Genomic DNA, 21,305 nt, shown 5'->3' on the forward strand with positions numbered 1-21,305 from the left:
ATGCACTGCCACAGCTGGGCTCCACCCATTCCTCATCCTCTTCTGCCTGCTCCCTCCCACATGTAGGGATGTAACAGCTCACAGAGGCTATGCATGGTATGGATAACCCATGCAACAACGTAAAGAGGTACCTTATGCCCCTTACTCTTAGGGTAGGTGTGCAGGATGGGTCACAATCTGACCATTTATTACAAATATAGATTTAGAGCCTAACGGCACAATCCTGTTTCTGAAATCGTGGTCATCTCCATTTCATTGTCATATTGCATTTCTACTTTCAACACCCACTCAAGAAATATTTGTTAAGATTCAATGTGGCCACTCTGAGGAGTCTTGGGAAAAATAGCCAGCGTGGTTGTCAGCATCAGAGGCAGATCACTAAGAAGAGGGAATTGAAAATGAGCATCAATTTGCACTGAGTGTTGACCTCTTCAGAAACAGTAAGAACGTGCTATAGTGACAATCCCTTTGTGATATATTGCCACAGGTGACATCAGTTCATGGAACTTTTTTTTTTTTTTTAACAATTTCTGAATTTTATTTTTAGTAAAAATTTAGATCCTAGATGGATACAGCATCACTCTAGTTCTGTGTCCAATGGCCTTAGCAGGAAGGTTGGACTGGAACTTGGAACGAACCATGCCACTGTTTCCATGGGCATGAATTACTTTCCCCCAGACTTTCGTGTTCTGTTGGGCTTCCCACCAGGAGTCACGGTGTTGTTTTTAGCTTTGTATTCATAGGCACATCTCTTGCCCAAGTAGAATTCAGTCTCATCACAGGCATAAACTCCGTCAATTTTCAGAAGGGCAGTGTGCTCCCTCTGGTTTCGGAGGCCACGCTTATAGCCAGCAAAAATGGCTTTGGACCACAGTCTCCCAGACACGGTGTCATCCTGAAGTCCTGCTCCCAGCAGGCCCTCGCGCCTCCGACCCAAAACGGCGGCAAAAAAAAACATGGAACTCTTGTAAGGGCTTGTGCCTTTCTCTTTTAAAGGTGGCATATGACTTAGTCATGTGGTCCTGGGGTGTAGATACCAGCAACCCAGGGATTAATGAAGGTCCTGACGGCCAGTGCTGATTGGCAGTCTCACAGCAGCTCAGAGGCTAAAAAAGCAGGGAATCAGAGGGGTAGAGCAGCTGCCAGAGGAGCCAGCAGGCTGAAGAAGGGAACTTCTGCCAGCAAGCTGCTGAAAATCTGCCTAAAGACAGCACCCTAAAATGGGATGACCAGCCCGACAGGCTGAGGAGCCTACAGAAACCAGGGTGGTAGGAAGGAGCTCAGGATATGGCCGGAGTCCTCGAGTTGACTGCCCTGCCAAACTGAGTGAACTCAGGTGCAACCCTCTGCCTGGCCAGAAGGGATGCTGTTGTACTAAAACAAACAAACAAACAAACAAAAAACCAGCTCACCCATACAAATATTTTTTTTTTTTTAGTTAATCTAGTCACAATTCCAAAATAAAAATAAAACTGATAGTCTCAGGAATGTTAGCACAGAAATCAGACTTCATGGTCAGGAGGACCTTACCATGATTTCATGGATTCATAGATTCTAAGGCCAGATCATTATTGTGGTCATCTAGTCTGACCTCCTGTATAACAGAGGCCATAGAGCTTCCCCAAAAATAATTCCTAGTGCATATCTTTTAGAAAAACATCAAATTTTAATATAAAAATTGTCAGTGATTGATACTCCACCACGATCCTTGGTAAATTATTACAATGGTTAATTACTCTCACTGTTAATAATATACACTATTTCCAGTCTGAATTTGTGTAGCTTCAACTTCCAGCCTTTGGATGGTGTTATACCTTTCTCTGTTAGACTGAAGATACATTATTAAATATTTGTTCCTCTTGTAGATTCTTATAGACTGTAAACAAGCACCCCTTAACTTTTTCTTTGTTAGGCTAAATAGATTGAGCTCGTTATGTCTGTCACTATAAGGCATGTTTTCTAATCTGTTAATCATTCTTGTGGCTCTTCTCTGAACCCTCTCCATCCTTTTTGAATTGTGGATACCTGAACTGGACACAGAATTCCAGCAGCAGTTGCACCAGTGCCAAATACAGAGGTAAAATAACCTTTCTACTCCCATTGGAGATTCCCGTTAATGGCTCCAGGACTTCAATTGGATCTTTTGGCCACAGCATCACACTGGGAGCTCATGTTCAGCTGATTATCCACTATGACCCCCAACTCTTTTTTCAGAATCACGTTGCCAACCCCGGTTTAGTTTTGTAATCAAAATGTCCTGTGGTACGTACAGAGCTCTAAAAGTAAAAGAACAGAGGGAGCCTTGGGAGCATAGAGTCTCTCAAAGAAAAACTGATGGCTTGTCAGACATGCTCCCAATATGGAACTATTACAACCAGACACAACAGCAGAGGAAAATGCAGCAGAAGTGAGAGAAGTAAAGAGCAGTTTGATTATTAATGGGGAACTACTGACAAATTTGTAATTATTTGTTTAGTATTTTTACTATACTGGAACCCAAAGGTCTCAACCAGAAGTCCTAGTGCTGTTCAAACAGAGAAGATTGGTCCCTGCCCCTAAGAGCTTACCATATAAGGGGATGATTAAAATGCAAAAGTTGGGGGAGAGGGAGATTATATATATAAATTGTATATACTAGATCGTGTACAAACTACAATGGTTAAACATCTGTTAGCAATGGAAAGGCATATTGAAATGCTAGAGAATCAACAATATGCCAATATTTTGAAAGCCTAATGAGAAACCTGGAAAGGCCATTTTGGTTATGGAAATGTTTCTTTCCTTTCTTTTGATCTTCAGCCCTGGTCCTGCACCATAGAAGCCAGTGGGAGCAGCAGGCTATCAAGGGCCGCGCAAGGGGGAAGAGGTACCCCTCCCCCAGTTGGGCCCCACTGGAAGCTGTTGTGGCTGGGGAGAGGCACCCCTTCCCCAGCCCAGCTCAGCCCAGTCGGAGCTGCCACAGCCGGAGCTGCCACAGCCAGAGAAAGCCGCTCTCCTCCGGCCCCGAGCAGCTGCGGCGAGAGAGGGCTGTGGGAGTCCTCTTTCCCCAGGGCAACCTGCACCCCAAACCCCTCATCCCCAGCCCCATCCTGGACCCTTCATCCTCAGCTGGAGCCCTCACCCTCCACACCCCAACCCTCTGCCCCAGCCCTGAGCCCCCTCCCGCACCCATAACCCCTCATTCCTGACCCCACTCCAGAGGCCTCACCTCCAGCCAGAGCCCTCATCCCCCTGCACCCCAATCCTCTGCCCCAGCCCTGAGACCCCTCCCACACTCTGAACCCCTCCATCCCACCCCTACCACACATCACCTCCATATTGATGCACATAACAAAATTCATTCCCATCTGGACATAAAAAATTAGAAGGAACACTGCTCAGGACCCAATCCTGCAGATCAGCAGGGCTCCACTCATGAAGAGCTCATTACAGATCCAGTGCAAGTTACTTCAGGGAAATTGATGCAAGGGGGGAAAAAAAGTCTGTTCCTGCATTCTTAATTGTGATAAAATCCCTATCATGTTCAAAAGGAGTTGTAGCTGAGTAAGGAGTGGGGGATCAGGACCTGTGATCTCAACTGTTTCTGAGTAATGAGACAAGGACACAACACAGTCAGCCAGAAAAATAATCTTATTGAAAACTCAAAGACATTGTTCTTCCTTCCCAAGAACAGATAAAAAAATTAATGAATTAAGTGAAAATGGCTTATGTAAGATGCAGCGATTGTGCTATCTTGGCTGCTGGCTGGAAAATTGAGAGTAATAACTTTAAATGATCAAAATGTATTTCCTGGGAGTAGCTGACTGTAAACAATTGGGGGTGGGGGGAGGGAAATCCATGATCAAAAAGACCAAATGAACTTAGGAAAGGACTTATGGGCTAATAACTGAGATGTTCATTCAGTCATACCTCAAATTACAGGAGAGCCTGAAAAATACATTTATGAGCTGATGTAACTGTGAGGTTACTAGCCCTTTGACATACTATGTGAATAAAAAGATGTAATGCCTTAAAGAAGTTCAAAGAGGAATATATATGCACAAACTGATGCATATAGATTGTATTTTTTAATATATTTCTTTGTTGGATTGTGGCTGTGAACAAAGCAGGATTCTCCATTTCTGTACTTTAACACACTCCTGGAAAGGGGATGATCACCTGTATCTCTTGCGGTTACTAAATTTACCATCTACTGTAAACACACACTGGTGAAACTAGGGCTCAGTAGTGTAAAGAAGACTGTGATTTTGTATGTTTAATTTGTTTTTTTATACATGAAACACTTGTAGTAAGAAAAATAAAGAAGATTCAGAGACTAGTCCACATTCTAAGATGTAATACATGGTTTTGTTATTTGAAAACATAACTTTAAATTAGTCCTGGATAAATTTTGATTATCCACATCAGTTCTTAAAATGAATTTGACATTATAATTCACATTGTATGATTAGCTTGTGGGTGGACTAGACGGTGCAATTTGGATTATCACAGACAATACCTCTCTCCAACTGACTGCCTATAAATTGTGGGCTATAGTCAGTTGCAAAAGCATGGGAATTTACTAGCTACTGTGGATTGTGTATTCCCATTTCCAGGTAATTTTTTTAGGGGCGGGGGGGGGGGAAAGAAATCAAACATTCTGTTTGCAGTAGTCAGTGAAGTCCTTTATTTTGAAGTCAGGAGCAACTATGCTTGTAAACTATGTGAAGTCGCTGCTTTGTTGCTTTCTGGTTTCATTCTTTGGCATCATTCACACAATCCTATGAACATCTTTTATCAGTTCATGCCAAAAATATTTGAATTAAATAAGTTGGAGTTTTCCAGCTTCAGAAATGTGTAGAACTACAGAACTAATACTGTAATAGCAGCATCTCCCACTACAATGACTGTGCATTATCAGGTAAGATTTTTTTTTTTCCTTCTCTTCCTCAGAACTTTCTTAGAGTTTCTTCAGGACATCATCTTGTAACTGAGCTGCTTTCATTATTCTTAACTTTAAAAAGGTCTGCCTGCTTTTTACTTGCAGTTAAAGGGTTTGATTCAAGGACCATTCTTTATTTTTTCTCTAATGACACTAAACACACACGGTATTTTGAAAGTGGCTATACAACTTGCTTCAGCCTTTCCGTACATTTCACTGAGCAAAACCAATCTTAAATACTCCATACAGTGTGTTCTCATCAGTGATCACTTTGATTCTCAATTTGGCCATGAAATGCTTTGCCTGTTTGTGTGGGCATAACCTGCAGGCAGCAGCTCTAGGCCTAAGAAAGTTATTTAGAAAAAGAAATCCAAGCAGGAAACAAGCTTTACAGGGAATATACTCAGCTTCTTAAAAGAACTGCACCCCAGGTAACAATAAGCAATTACCCAAGATCTAATGCCTATACATTCACATAAATTCTAGTAGCAGCAAGACCATCTGCAACAGCATCATCTGATGACTCCCCAAAAATAAAAGAGTACATGAATTAAGCCTTCTTGAAAGACAGTCACACTTTTAACCTTATCTCTAAATGTCCTCATTTTATAATGCTTGCTTTGGGGATAATTACAACATCCGCAGAGTGTTTTCTACCCTAAGTTACTGATACATACGCTCAGCCTTAATTCCAGCTGACCAGAGCTTTTTGTCTGGTAATAAATGAGTGATTTGGTGTTTCTGAGGCTAAGTGGTAACCATGAGATTCTAATAATGCTACGTATTCATAGGTCAGTTAAAGGGAAGATCGTTCCAGGGCAATTGGAAGGATGGCTGATGAGGAGTGAGTCAAGGATTCTGAGGGGCCTTGGACTGGAGTGTGATCTCTGGAGGCAGTTCAAGTGCTTATTAGGACCTACTAGCTGAAGTACCTTTAACCTGAGTCATGGTATACCTGGCATACTATGAAGTACTGGGTCTGAAAACAAGCTGATGTATCACTCTGGCAACCCAACCGAAGGGAAGATGATTACACAAAGTTACCAATATGTCTCATTAGGGGTGCAATTCCTTTAGTTAGCATGCCTGGTAAAACATAGCAGGGAAATGATGGTGGTGCCATTTCCAATGGTCTATCCACCCTGTCCACTGATCCCTGTGACTTTAGAGCAGACATTTTTCTAAAGCACCATGATTTGCTAGGGTGAATGATTATCATCATCTCCACCAGTCATTTCTTTGCCACATTGCCACCTCAATCCTGTAGCCGGCTAAAGGGCTTGTAGCATGGACAAACCACCAAGAATTCTACATACATGTGTGACATGACCTTCTGGGGCTAGTGGTTCCTGGGATGTCTTCATCAGCAAAATGCCAAGGGAATTTGACTTGTGTCATAGCAGTGACGCTAACCCATGGCCAGCTCTAGGATTTTTGCCCCCCAAAGCAAAAACAATTTTGGCCACCCCCCCTCGTTCTTTAATTACCCCACCCCTGGTCCCGCCTCAGCTCCGCCCCTTCCCCAAATCCCCAGCCCTGCCTCCTCCCCCCAGGCTCTCAAGCCTAGGAGGGAGGGGGAGAAGCGGCGCCTGCGCCGCGGCCACTCGGAGTCCCCCCTCCCAGGTTTGAGAGCCTGGGAGGGAGGGGGAGACTCCGAGTGGCCGCGGCGCGGGCGCCGCTTCTCCCCCTCCCTCCCGGGCTCTCAAGTCTGACAACCTGGGAGGGAGGGGGAGATCCCGAGCCACCGCAGCGCGCAAAACAGCTGCTTCGCGTGCCGCTGCTCGCCCTCCCTCCCAGGCTTGAGAGCCTGGGAGGGAGGGCGAGCAGCAGCGCGCGAAGCAGCTGTTTCGCGCCCCATGGCGGCAGCAGCGGAGGTGAGCTAGGGTGGCCGGGGAACATTTTTAGGGGCGGCATTCTGGCGCCGGCCATGCCGCCCCTAAAAATGTGCCGCCCCAAGCACCAGCTTGTTTTGCTGGTGCCTAGAGCCGGCCCTGCCAGCACACTTACAAATCAGGTTCCAACAGTGTTTTTGCAACATACTTAAGTGTTTTTATGCTCATACACACATATATACACACACAAACACACACACACTCATTGGAGAAGAAACGGCTAGAAACATGCTAGCTACCCTTATATTGAGAAATAAGCATTATTTAGACCTGGGTGCAGCTAGGTGGGAGATATGCATCCAGAGGCCTACAGACAAATGCCATCAAGTTAAGTCTAGGACCTCGCTTTTCTTGTCCAGTAAAATGTAACACTTGAGAGCATTCAGTCTTTGAGATGAATCCTAGCTGGCTCTTTGAATTTTAGAGATGCTCCCAGAGGCCTTGGTAGAGTGATGGGCAGGGGAAGCCTTAACACTGAGCAGCCATTTTGTCTCACTGAATCCCACAGAAAGCAAGGCAGATTACATAAGAGCTGACCCATACCTCTATCCAGTTCCCCCACCTCTATTATGGAAGTAAATGGTGGACCAAGAGGTCCCTTACCATCTGCTTGTTTCTCCAGATCTGGGCTGCTCTCACTCTCCTCTCTCCATGGCCAACAACGGGGTGTAGTGGCTTGTAGTGTGTGGAGGCTGGATGGCTCCCTCAGCAGGGTACAGTGGGCTTGTTCAGTGGATAGCTCAGTCAGAAGAGCATCATGGTTTACAGGGTGAGCAGAGGCCAGGTAGTCTTAGGGTGACCACATGTCCCGATTTTATAGGGACAATCCCAATTTTGGGGTCTTTTTCTTATATAGGCTCCTCTTACCCCCCACCCCATCCTGATTTTTCACATTTGCTGTCTGGTCACCCTAGGTAGTCTAGCTGGCAGTCAATGGGATGTGGTGGCTTGTGGGGTGAGCAGTTGAGGTGGAAGGTGGGTAGCATGGTGGGTTAGATAATCTGGTAATCGGCAGGCTGAAGGTAGCCTGGGTGTTTCTAGGGCCTTTCCTGATTACTTCTCTATTCCTCTGATTTCCTGGCTGATGTCAGAGAGGTTTGCCTAGATATGCTGTGCTAGAAACTGCTACAGCCTGCAACTTTAGTAGCTGAAGAGGTGTTTCCAATAAACTTGCTGCACAACCCCAAACTTGGAATCCAATGAGCTGAAATTTAGGAATAAGATCCCCTTTTGGGGATGCTCTGAGCAGCAGGGTGAATTAGGCCTGCCTGCAGCTGCTGGAGGCAGACTGAACTGATAAGGGCTTCAGGGGTGTGGCTAGTCCCAGTCTGCATTGATTTACAAGTCTGGTTCTGCTTCTAAGGAACTGCAAGCAGGTGAAAAACCCCTTGTAATGGATCTGCAGACTTTCATTGCCAAGAATGTCAATTACTCTTAAATTATTAATATGTACTCTCATTCTTAACATAGACTTTGGGCTGGAATATATAACTATTGTTAATTTCACTTAAATTAAGATACTTCAGGATTTGAGTAACAGTTTCCATTAAATTGCATTTTCAATAATTATGTTACCTTCAACTATAGCAGGGCAAAGTGGGCTTGCACTCGCTCGCCTCACAGCTTTTCAATAGGTACAGCAGGGCAAGTTCTTTATGAGCTGCATTTTGAACAGGTTAAAACTGTTGGTATTTATTAGGATCAATGCCATGAGTTACAGCTAATTAACCTTGTGGTGAGTTTTACAATACATTTATAGACACATAATTAATCTGGAAGTAGCAAATCATTCTGTTCATTCTCCAGATTTCTCATTTAATTAGATAATGCTGAAAACAATCATACTTTTTATGTTCAGTGTTTATATATGTTGTATCAGAGCAATACCACTTGAAAACATTAGAAGCATATGTGTGTGAGAGAATAATTTCCGATCTTTACTTCAAAGACCTCTAAATAGAAAAACCTTCATGGCAGTACATTTCAGTTAATGTTACTCAGCCTCTAGCCTTTGCTTGTCAATACAAAGAAAAGTGAAGGACTGATTTGTTAAAGCATCAACTGTTAGCTGCTTCTGAAATGAAATGTAGAAAGATGTAGAACAAACCATTATATATATATTTTTTATCTAATATATATGCAAAAGGGACATTTTCCTGCCACAGAAACAGTGGTTCTATGGGCATTGCCATGGTACAGGCCAGATAAGTGGACAAGTCTTGCGCAACTGCCTATGTCTTTATAGCCCAAACACCACTCTGTTCCTTCTACAAACTCAAGCATCTCTTGAAAGATTATTAAATAGTGGGGAAGCATGGCAGGTTGGTTGCATTGATTCTCCCTATCATCTCAAAGAACAAGAGTTACTATGGTAAGTAACCACGCATTCTTCAAGCATTCCCTACAAGGCTCCCTGCTTTAAGTGATTAATAAGTAGTCCCCAGACCTAAAGTCTGAGGAATCTTACTTTAATAAAGACTGCAGGACTCAGGTATAGGCTAAATTTTCAGAAGTGATTTAGATGCCTAAGCCTCACTGAAAGTCAACAGGAGTTAGGCACTTTTGAAAATGTGCCCAATAGAACGCAGAAACACAAGAGGTTCCTCTACTCAGGTCCAAGGAAGAATAGGACTAAGAAGAGGTACAAAAAGACACTTCTAATGGGGCTCAATCCATGGCCAGTGCTTATCTTAATAGTAGAGATGACATGGGTAGTAGTCAACACTTGGACCCAACTACTCAATGCCTGAGGCTCACATATCCGATGCCCCAGCAATAACATAGAAAAGTTCACTGCTGACACACCCAATGCCAAAGCATCTAGTGTGCAGGCATCAGATTTTGAAAACATCCAGAATAACTTGACATCAGGGGCAGGAGCAAAAGTCAGTCAACATAGGCACTTGACATCAAGATGCCAACAACACCCCAAAACATTGGCTTTGAAGAGGGTTTATATGCTGATACTGAGATACCCAAATGAGCATAGTGTCAATAACAATCATAAGCCTCATGGCTTTGTATCTTTTTCCTTAGTGCGAAAGAGAAGCCAAGAAGCGGAGTCTGGACTGAGATGTGTGGAATGATTTGAAATATTGTGGAACTAGTTCCCTATTATATCCATTATCCAGAATTCAAAAAGTATCCACTGTGAATAAAACTAACTGGTGGACTAATTTAAGTATTACTGTAATGACTAAATCACAGAAATGCCATAACATGCGGTATGTAGGGGTATACTTTCCTTTTGGAAACATGCCTACAAATTTGTATATTACAAGTCTAAAAAAGACAATTCACACTCATGCAACATTCAGCCATCTGTAGGAGGAACTGGACCATCCTTCTCAGTAGGTTATAAAAGTTTAAAACTAAACTGACTGAATATATTATTTAAAATATTTTATTACTTTCATACAGTCATTAAAAATCAACACTAATGACAGACTTGAACCAGGACACCATACCTAAGTCAGCTCACACTTCTCAGCTCTGGCCATCTCTGGGGCCTGGTCTACACTACGGGTTTAGGTCGACTTTAGCAGCGTTAAACCGAATTAAGCCTGGACACGTCCACACAACGAAGCCCTTTCTTTCGATTTAAAGGGTCCTTTAAACTGGTTTCTTTACACCACCTCCGACGAGGGGATTAGCGATAAAACCGGCCTTTGCGGGTCGGAATTGGGGTAGTGTGGACAGAATTCGACGTTATTGGCCTCCGGGAGCTATCCCGCAGTGCTTCATTGTGACCGCTCTGGACAGCACTCTCAACTCAGATGCACTGACCAGGTAGACAGGAAAAGACCCGCGAAGGTTTGAATTTCATTTCCTGTTTGCCCAGCGTGGAGAGCACAGGTGACCACGCAGAGCTCATCAGCACAGGTAACCGTGATGGAGTCCTCCCAGGATCGCAAAAGAGCTCCAGCATGGACCGAACGGGAGGTACGAGATCTGCTCGCCATATGGGGAGATGAAGCAATGATAGCTGAACTCCGTAGCAGTAAAAGAAATGGAAAAGTATTAGAAAAGATCTCCAAGGCCATGAAGGACCGAGGCCATAACAGGGACACACAGCAGTGCCGCGTGAAAATTAAGGAGCTACGGCAAGCTTAAAACAAAGCCAGAGAAGCAAACGGAAGGTCCGGGGCAGAGCCGCAAACTTGCCACTACTACGCGGAGCTGCATGCGATCCTAGGGGGTGCAGCCACCACTACCCCAACCGTGTGCTATGACTCTCTCCCTGGAGAAACACACAGGGAAGACGGTTCGGGGAACGAGGAAGATGACGATGGAGGTACTGTAGGTAGCTCACAGCAGCAAGGAAGCAGAGAAACCGGTTTCCCCAACAACCAGGATATGTTTGTGACCCTGGACCTGGAACCAGTAACCCCCGAACTCACCCAAGACCCTCAGGGCACACAGGAGACCTCTGGTGAGTGTAACTTTGTAAATATTTGTAAACATTACAAAAAAAAAGCAAGCGTGTTTAATGATTACTTTGCCCTGGCAATCGCGGCCAGTACATCTACTGAAAAAGTCTGTTAACGTGTATGGGGATGGAGCGGAAATCCTCCAGGGACATCTCCAGAAAGCTCTCCTGGTTGAAATGGGGTGATTTTATTAAGGGGACATTCAGAGGCGCCCGTTCCTGCTCTTCTGACCAGAAATGTTCCCCGCTGTTAACCACGCGGTGGGGGGAGGGGTGAAGTGATCATCCCAGAGAATCGTGTGTGTGTGTGTGTGGGGGGGGGGGGGGGTTACTTGTGTTTGTGCCGCATGTTAACCGGGAAAGCGCAGCCCCCTCCTTTTACATTGAAACCCCATTTTAAATGGACAACCCAATTCATCCTTGATATGGGAAATGCGCTGCTGTTTGCAACCTTTCCCGCATGTTAAGAAGGTTAAAAAAGCCAAAACACTGTGGCCTACGATGGCTGCCTGCAAGCCGAAATATGCGACCTTGTAATGAAAGAGTGTACCCATTGTTCTCTAAAATGTGTCTTTTTTAACCACCTCTCCCTTCTCCTCCACCAGCTGCAAATGTTTTTCCTTCGCAGAGGCTCGTGAACGTTAGAAAGAGAAAACGTAGGACGAGGGACGATATGTTCACGGAGCTGCAGATGTCCGCCCACGCTGATAGAGCACAGCAGAATGCGTGGAGGCAGTCAATGTCGGAGATGAGAAAAGCCCAATATGAACGAGAGGAGAGGTGGCGGGCTGAATCACGGGATGAACAGAGCAAGTGGCGGGCTGAACACGATAGGTGGCGTCAGCTTGCAGACAGACGGCAAGAGGCAATGCTCCGTCTGCTGGAGCATCAAACTGATATGCTCGAGCATATGGTTGAGTTGCAGGAAAGGCAGCAGGAGCAGAGACCGCCGCTACAGCCCCTGTGTAACCAACAGCCCTCCTCCCCAAGTTCCATAGCCTCCTCACCAAGACGCCCAAGAACACGGTGGGGGGACCTCCGTCCACCCAGTCACTCCACCCCAGATGATCGCCCAAGCATCAGAAGGCTGGCCTTCAATAAGAGTTAAAGTTTTAAAATGCAGTGTGTCCTTTTCCATCCCTCCTCCCCCACCCATTCCAGGCTACCTTGGCAATTATCCCCCTACCTCTGTAAGGAACTAATAAAGAATGCATGAATGTGAAAAAACAATGACTTTATTGCCTCTGCAAGCGGGAGGGGAGGGTGGGGTGGGGTGGTTGGTTTACAGGGAAGTAGAGTGAACCAGGTCGGGGGGGGGGTGTTGGAGGGTTCATCAAGGAGAAACAAACAGAAGTTTCACACAGTAGCCTGGCCAGTCACAAAACTCGTTTTCAAAGCTTCTCTGATGCGCACCGCGCCCTGCTGTGCTCCTCTAACCGCCCTGGTATCTGGCTGCGCGTAATCAGCGGCCAGGCGAGTTGCCTCAACCTCCCACCCCGCCATAAAGGTCTCCCCCTTACTCTCACAGATATTGTGGAGCGCACAGCAAGCAGCAATAACAATGGGGATATTCTTTTCGCTGAGGTCTGAGCGAGTCAGTAAGCTGCGCCAGCGCGCTTTTAAACGTCCAAATGCACATTCCACCACCATTCGGCACTTGCTCAGCCTGTAGTTGAACAGGTCCTGACTCCTGTCCAGGCTGCCTGTGTACGGCTTCATGACCCATGGCATTAAGGGGTAGGCTGGGTCCCCAAGGATCACGATAGGCATTTCAACATCACCAATGGTCACTTTCTGGTCCGGGAAGAAAGTCCCTTCCTCCAGCTTTCGAAACAGAGCAGAGTTCCTGAAGACGCGAGCATCATGTACCTTTCTCGGCCATCCCACGTTGATGTTGGTGAAACGTCCCTTGTGATCCACCAGGGCTTGCAGCAGCATTGAAAAGTACCCCTTGCGGTTTACGTAGTCGGTGGCTTGGTGCTCCGGTGACAAGATAGGGATATGGGTTCCGTCTATGGCCCCACCACAGTTTGGGAATCCCATTTCAGCAAAACCATCCACTATTGACTGCACGTTGCCCAGAGTCACTACCCTTGCTATCAACAGGTCTTTCATTGCCCTGGCAAATTGGATCACAGCAGCCCCCACCGTAGATTTACCCACTCCAAATTGATTCCCGACTGACCGGTAGCTGTCTGGCGTTGCAAGCTTCCACAGGGCTATCGCCACTCGCTTCTCAACTGTGAGGGCTGCTCTCATCTTGGTATCCTGGCGTTTCAGGGCAGGGGAAAGCAAGTCACAAAGTTCCATGAAAGTGCCCTTACGCATGCGAAAGTTTCGCAGCCACTGGGAATCGTCCCATACCTGCAGCACGATGCGGTCCCACCAGTCTGTGCTTGTTTCCCGGGCCCAGAATCGGCGTTCCACGGCATGAACCTGCCCCAGTGACACCATGATTTCCACATTGCTGGGGCCTGTGCCTTGTGAGAGGTCTATGTCCATGTCAATTTCCTCTTCACTCTCGTCGCCGCGTTGCAATCGCCTCCTCGCCTGGTCCGGGTTTCGCCTTGGCATGTCCTGGCTCTGCATATACTCCAGGACAATGCGCGTGGTGTTCATAGTGCTCATAATTGCCGCGGTGATCTGAGCGGGCTCCATGATCCCAGTGCTAGCTATGGCGCCTGGTCAGAAAAAAGGCGCGAAAGTAGTATCTGATGGACCAGGAGAAGGAGGGAGGGCGGGAGGGAGGGAGGGCCGAGTGACGACATGGCGTACAGGTACAGGAACAGGGAGAAACACAAACAACTGTCACACAGAATGGTCCCCCCAAAGATTAAACTGGAAACCCTGGGCTTAGCAGGCCATTGATTTCACGGAGGAAGGGGAAGCAAATGAATACAGAACAAATCTATTTTTTACATCTTAAGGTGGCAGCCGACGGTGCAGCATGAGTGATAGCCTCTCCAGTATGATGATGACGGTTACCAATCATAAAATACCATCTGCAAAAAGGCAAGGGGCTGCTGCTGTGTAGCAATGCAGCCCCACGTCTGCCAGCCCCACGTCCGCCAGCACCCAGCATCGCCCTCGGCCTCTTCTGGGTGCTTAGCAGACAATACTGGGCAATTGGCAGAAAACAGTATATTACGACTGGTAACCATCATCATCAAAACAGTAGCATGTCTGCCCTGGTGGCCATGATTGACAGCCATACCAGTATGATGACGATGGGTACCAGTCATAATATACCATCGCCTGCAAGGGGCTGGTGCAGTGCAGCCCTTCGGCTGCCAGCCCCACGACTATCACTCATGCTACACCGTCTACCGCCAAAAGGCAGTTAGCAGCTGCTGCTGTGTAGCAATGCAGTCCCACGTCTGCCGGCACCCAGAGGACATATGGTGACGGTGAGCTCAGCTGAGCTGAGCGGGCTCCATGTTGTCTGCACAGGTAACCCAGGTAAAAAGGCGCGAATCTATTGTCTGCCGTTGCTGTGACGGGGGAGGGAGGGGCCTGACATGTACCCAGAACCGCCCGCGACACTGTTTTGCATCATCCAGGCATTGGGATCTCAACCCAGAATTCAAAGGGGCGGCGGAGACTGCGGGATAGCTGTGGGATAGCTACCCATAGTGCAATGCTCCGGAAGTCGACGCTAGCCTTGTACTGTGGACGCGGTCCGCCGACTAGAGCACCTAGAGAACTTTATTGTGTGGACACACACAATCGGCTGTATACAACCGATTTCAATAAAACCGGCTTCTATAAATTCGAACTAATTTCGTAGTGTAGACATACCCTAATAAAAACAGCAGGTTGAGCCCTGTTATGGAACTGAGTTGTCAATACAGTATTTGTCAGAGCTCAGAACTAAATGGTTGCCTGATTGATTAGTCTGATGAATAAGTTGCTCAAAAGTTTTGTATTTTTCTTGTTGATCAAAAGGCAATATCAAGTATACTGCCAGATTAACCAAAAACCTCTGGCATGGATGAACTACCATTTAGGGTACCTCCTTTAAAAAGTTCTTTTTTAAAGATTAAGAGCATTGTTAATGAGGCTAAAGAAATGCAATTCCTTAATCTACCCTTTTTGCTTTTGATCAGTGATTCTCAAACTGGTGGTAACAACCACTGATTTAAAGAAAGTGGGCCAGCTGACAGTGGCTTTCATTCATTAGTGGGCTGCCAGCACACACAAAAATTAATGGATGTTAAACTATCATTTTCTCAATGTCTATTTGATTGACAATTAGCTCCTAAAACTGGACTTGGAGAAACACCTGCTAAATAAATTTCACAGCAATCTTGTAGGTTTAGTCAATTCCACTCAAAGCAGGAGCTGATGCTTGAGCAGTCAGTCAGTCAGTGCTAACCTAAATTTGCAGTCACCAACCAGATTCAAAACAGGAGACAAGCAGAGTGCGGAGGAAAGAGGTGGAGGTGCAATAATGACCTCAGGTGCACAAGCTATACTTACTGGCTGTTTTCAAAATCTGATACCTGCACATCAACTAGTCAGTGGTGCACTATATAGCTGCAAGGATCTGCCTGCAGAATCACAGCCTACATAGTCCAACAGTTTTTATGTTTCCTCTCATTGATTGCATTTGCTCCAGCTACTTATTTCTGGATGTCACAATATCTGTGTAATATAATACTTTGTTGCGCTACATATTAAAGGTGCCATAAAAATATAATTAATCCCAATTAGTTAATCACAGTGGGGGTTATAATTTTTTTTGAATAGGAATAAGTGATGGACTCCTTTTGTTTGTGTAAATGTACCTAAAAATAATAAAAAAGTGTGTTCATTCCATTATTTTTAATACAATATTTTTGGCAGCTTTCCATGAATCTCACTTACTCCAAGATTAAATGAATAAATTGTCTAAGACACTGGATGTTCACTGAAGTCATCTGTTTTTTCCAATCAATTTGTATTATACTTTTAAACATCACCACTTCAAAACCTCAATCTATGCAGAGCACTTCTTACAAAATATAAATCTTATGGATGTAACATGGAAGGGCCTCTAACTACTTTATACCATAATTCTATTTATTGTAAAGTAATAATTTTCCAGAACACTAAAAGTGCTCACTATATAATTGACATTTCTATTTGATGTTTAAAACCTAAAACTAATTTTGGTTTTACTTCAAAATACTGTACAACTTGTCAACCATTTCTAAAAGCAGTGAATTAAAAAACTAGTTTCCATGTAAAATAATGTATTGCAGTTGGCAGATATTTTCTGTGTATATAGAAAGTAGCCAGTTTCATTTAACTTACATGTGCATTAGTTCCAAGAATAGGTAGTCAATACTACATTTGCACTTATGATTTTGGAGCAACAAACAAAATGACTACATTCTCTGAATAGTTCTCTGGGTTAGAAAGGAATATTTGTCTACTCTTATCCTTACAATCTCCTGTAGAAGGAATATGCTTTGAAACAAAGGTTTGCCTTGAATCTGCATTACTACTATTCCTCTGCACACCCTTCTCATGCCACATCATCTGCATTTGACATTAGTAATTACAGAAAAGTTAAGGGTTAGCTAGCAATAGAGTGGAGCTTACTGAGAAACACTGGTTATAAGTATTCCATTAGTGTATAGAAATTTGTACATTAGTGCAGTAGCAATAAAGTCCTATAGCAAGAGCAGAAAAGGTTCAAAGGAGGCAGATAACTGGGGGGGAGGGGGGGGAGAGAAATGCTTTCACCACAGTAAGAGAATAAACATTTGTAAAAGGTGAAGATTGTGGTCTTGGTAGGTAAATAAAGGGAGAGGAATATATGTTTTAAAATACTTGCATTTTAAATCTATATACATTCAGTTAGGATCTTAGAGTTTAACATTTAAAGGCATTTTTTCCCAAAGTCCAACTCCTTGCATGATTATTGGATCTTATGCTATAAAAGACACTAATCCAAGCTGCTAAAACCCAATATTAGATCTTCTAGAGCTCCTTTTTTAGTTCTCATTATAGCACAATATGACAGCACTAGTTAACATGCTGAAGACTTGCTCCAAAAAGTTGCCAGCAATGCTGTAGGGAAGAGGTCTGGATTTTGGGCCCACAAACTTATTTTTTGAGCATTTAAGTCTTAACTCTCAAGTGTTAGTTTGGTGATTCTACTCCACTGCTTTCAACAGTTTAGATCTTTTTCTAGTATGGTCTCCATCTACTAATTGTCCTATTTTTCACATGAAAAAACATTTCATGTACTATTCGAGATAATTTCATCTTTTCTTTTTGCATATAATCTAGGATTTAATGTAGACTTGAAAAAGATGCACTATCCCCTCTTTAAGAGTTTATTCATCAGGTGCACAGACTCATCTCAAACGAATACCATATAAGTTAAAGTGAAACACATGCCCAGTTGAAAAAAGTATATAATCTAGCCAAGTCCTCCAAAACTGTACTTCACACAACACATCTGAGATGAATTTTTTTATGCATCATTGTCCACTGAATTACCTAGATTGGGTAGTATAATTGCAAGGCCCTGAGATGAAGGAAGGCAGAATACAATCACATGCTCCACCCACTTCTTCATACAGTGGGAGAGTAGGCTTGTAACACACTGTTCTATTGCCTGACACTACAAAGAACAGCTGGATTGAAGTAAGGAAGTTCTTCAGCTGGTGATTGGAATAAGTTTAAGGACAGCACTATGCAAATATTTCTCTATTTTTGACTTCAATTATTTCTGTAATCTAACTATGTACAAGTCTGTACGAAACCACTCTTATGAAAACATTATGGTGGCTTCAGTTTTAGAAAACTAACTGCACAGAAGGCAACTAAGGTTTGTGCGTCTTTCTACCCTGAAACCAAGTATAGTTTTATTGTCTTATGGTAAATGCTTTTGTGAAAATTGTTTTATGTTGACTACATGGGATCTCCCAAGTCATTAATTGGTGGAGTCTGCCCCACCTGATAAATGACTCCTGCTTCAATCTGTAGACCACAAGTGACCTGTTTGTCTCAGTGTGTAAGTAGCCTATTGACTGGATTGTGACCCAGATCTGCAAGGCATAAGCAGAAGTACTCATGCCTCAGAAGGTCTGTGTCATCTGCAATGATGTGTAGGGATAGGAAGTGTAGGGATAGGAATTGTATCTCCTAATGTTTCAGCTTCATCCACTTCCTCCTCTTCATGCTTCAAATCCTCTGCTGCATTTGCATGCAAAAAAAGGGCCAAGTACATTGTACTACAAAATTCTTTATTAGTTGAATATAGTATAAAAATTCCCCAAATATGTTATTCAAAGTAAATTCAAAGATGAATGACACTAGTTTTATTCCATTTCAGAACTGAAACATAAGCTGGGTCAAAACTTTAACCATGCAAACTGAAGCTACCAACTGTTGTGCTGTCCTAGCCATTACTTATCTTATTGTTTTTTGAGACATGATACATTACAGAAAACAATTAAATGACCATGGATGAAATCAGTAATCACTACTACACTTTCATCAAAGCAGGAGCTGCAAGTTTGAATCTTATATTTTGTTCATTTTTCCCCCTGTTAAAAAAAAAAAAAAAAAAGAAGAGTTTCATCACCAGCAAAATAATTAATAAATGCAATATATTTGTCATGCCTCCAATATGCCTCAAGCTTTCCTCAGCCATTTCCAATTAAAGTTGGTCAGCTAAATCACTGTAAGCCAGGTTTCAATTTTAGAGTGTCCACACTAGGATTTAAACTATAAAAGGCATGTTAAAGTTGAGCTAAATCAGCAAAACTTGTAATGTAGACGACAACCAGAGAGCCAAGAATGAAAGTCAAGCTATTAAGTTTATAGCTTATTTTATGCCAATAAATTGAATTGAGTAGTCATGTGTCACTAATTCACTTCAGACCTATAATTCCACTATCAACTATTACTAGTAAACATTCATTGCAGAAGAAAGTTATTATGCAGAGGACTCCCAGACAATTTTACACTGAAGTGTTTATTCTCTTGACACAGTTAAGTTTCCATGGAAGCGCCTTGGAAGGTCAGCTAGGTACACAAATTTAGAATTTACTTCAACTGGTGAAAAATATGTACCCACCCACCTCAGTCTGATGCTCCTATTTATATTACATACCTGGGAATTTGTCACTCTTCAAGGAGATTCATGTCAAAGTGTCTTGCAAGTTCTATGAAGTACATCTAGGCATCTGATAATTATAAATACATTCTTGAGGACTCTGAAACCAGGAAAAGCTTCATGTGATCACAAGTAATTCCCTAACACCATAAAGTAAAACTAAGTATGGTAATCTGATGTTAGCACCAATGGTTCAAGTCAATGAACCTGAAGAAAACACACAAATTGATTCAAAAAGGGAATTGTAACACATTAAATTGATTTCCTCATGAGTTTGTTCCTCCCGACAGGATCCAGAGAAGAGTTTTAATCTCACCTCTGGGTTTGAGAGAGAATTACTATACCCCTCTGTGTTGGCCACTTAAAGCACAGTCTGCCTTAAGAGGGCAAAGCAAAAAAGGGGAAATATTACTGATCACAAAATTCCTTTAACATTTTATTATTCTCAAACTCACTGTAATTTAGTGATTTGTAGGTAATTCATAAAAATTCCTCTAATTTATCATCCAACTACCACAAAGTTGGAATCAAGGCAAACTAACTTTCATTCAATTAGAATTGCTTACTTTTCAGCAGAGGCACTTCTTCATTCCTGAGGTGTCTTCATGAGCATTTCAGTCAGGTGTGACCATTTATCTGCACAATATTTTAACAAGGACATGTTACTATGCAATGTTTAAAAAAATACTTAAAATTCAACATTTTCAATAGAAAAGCAACATAAGATCACTTAAATTAGTGAGATCAAATGGCCATAATTTGGGGTTTTATTCTATAAAATCCCTTGTATACAATCCAACTACTAATAATCAAGTCAGATTCTAAAGCAAAAAAGTCAATGGTTCAAGTTTAGGGAAATAAATATTTGCTTTCCTAAACTGGCAGCCATTTAATCCATGGTCAGCCCTAGTAAGTTAAATAAATATAATATAAAAAGCCATGTTTCTGCAATAGATTATTATTAAAAAATACTAATAAAATAAGCAAAGATGATAGTTTTGTATTTATCTCACTTAATATGGCTATTTAATATCTAAAAAGTGAAAGTTCACATTTAAAAAACATAGTAACTTTTCACTGGAATCTTAAGACACATATTGTAACAGTATACATGAGGTACTCAAGCAGTGTAAAGATTAAAGCACATGGCAATAGTTACACACAATCAACACTATTAAACGTGACACGATTTTAAACTAGTAAAAAAAATCTAGTAGAAGTGTTTCCAACTTTTAAAAAAGTTCCAATAGGAGCTTTGCCTAAGAATTTCTCTGCAGTGGGATGTTTAAGACACAGCCTTTGGGCAAATGGACAAGAACCAGTAAATGAAATGGGTTACTCAATTTTCATCGTCCACATGGAGAAAAATGCCATTTGTTAAACAAACATTAATTGTGCAAGTTGCTCCCCCGCCCCCACCTGATTTTCGAGTATTTTCAACACAGTAATTTAACGCACGTTGAGCAAATTATGGATCAAGAGACAGGATTAGACCTCATTAAAAATGCCAAATACTTTGCCAACGCAGTTGCTCCGCAACGTGTTAAATGAATTGTTCGAGGAGCCAAGTGCGGGGCTAGATCAGTTTATGAAGATTTTGAGTTGGTTACGTTACTATCGCCAGTGCTGACGAAGCGAAGACAGCGGATCTGCGCTGCCAAGCAGGGCCGTTAACCCGAACCCCCCCCCCGCCGTGAGCGATCAGAGGCGCGCGCAGGTACAGGCCGGAGCGGAGCCCTCTAGGTAACGGCCGTGTCACCCGTCAGCCCCTCACGCGAGCGGACCCGCCTCTACCTGCACAAAGCTCCTTATTTCTGCCGCCTCACCCGGCTCCCGCATCTACGGGCGATCCGGGGCCGCGGCGGGGCGCAGCAGAAGGGCACAGCGGGAGAGGCGCGAGAGCCGCCGGCGCAGCGACCCGCCGCCCCACACCCTGCGCGGGGCCAG

General features: G+C 43.6%; 1 long non-coding RNA gene, 1 other non-coding gene and 1 pseudogene across 3 annotated transcripts; all 3 read right to left on the reverse strand.

Moving 5' to 3' along the window:
- Nucleotides 1-507: 507 nt before the first annotated feature.
- LOC117878264 lies at nucleotides 508-1,018 on the reverse strand (annotated as a pseudogene).
- Nucleotides 1,019-18,464: 17,446 nt separating this feature from the next.
- On the reverse strand, nucleotides 18,465-21,305 carry LOC117877614. Of its 2 annotated transcripts, none has more exons than XR_004645771.1 (4): nucleotides 21,153-21,305; nucleotides 19,925-19,994; nucleotides 19,356-19,458; nucleotides 18,465-18,786 (listed from the first exon to the last, which is right to left on the reverse strand). It is a non-coding gene; the product is annotated as an uncharacterized LOC117877614 (long non-coding RNA). The 2 variants fall into 2 exon arrangements; XR_004645770.1 differs by having other exon boundaries at nucleotides 19,356-19,428; nucleotides 21,153-21,304.
- Nucleotides 19,631-19,748, reverse strand: LOC117878637. The gene has a single exon (XR_004646040.1). It is a non-coding gene; the product is annotated as a small nucleolar RNA SNORA26 (small nucleolar RNA).

Source organism: Trachemys scripta, chromosome 5, assembly GCF_013100865.1.
Source record: "Trachemys scripta elegans isolate TJP31775 chromosome 5, CAS_Tse_1.0, whole genome shotgun sequence".
Lineage (NCBI taxonomy): Eukaryota > Metazoa > Chordata > Testudines > Emydidae > Trachemys > Trachemys scripta.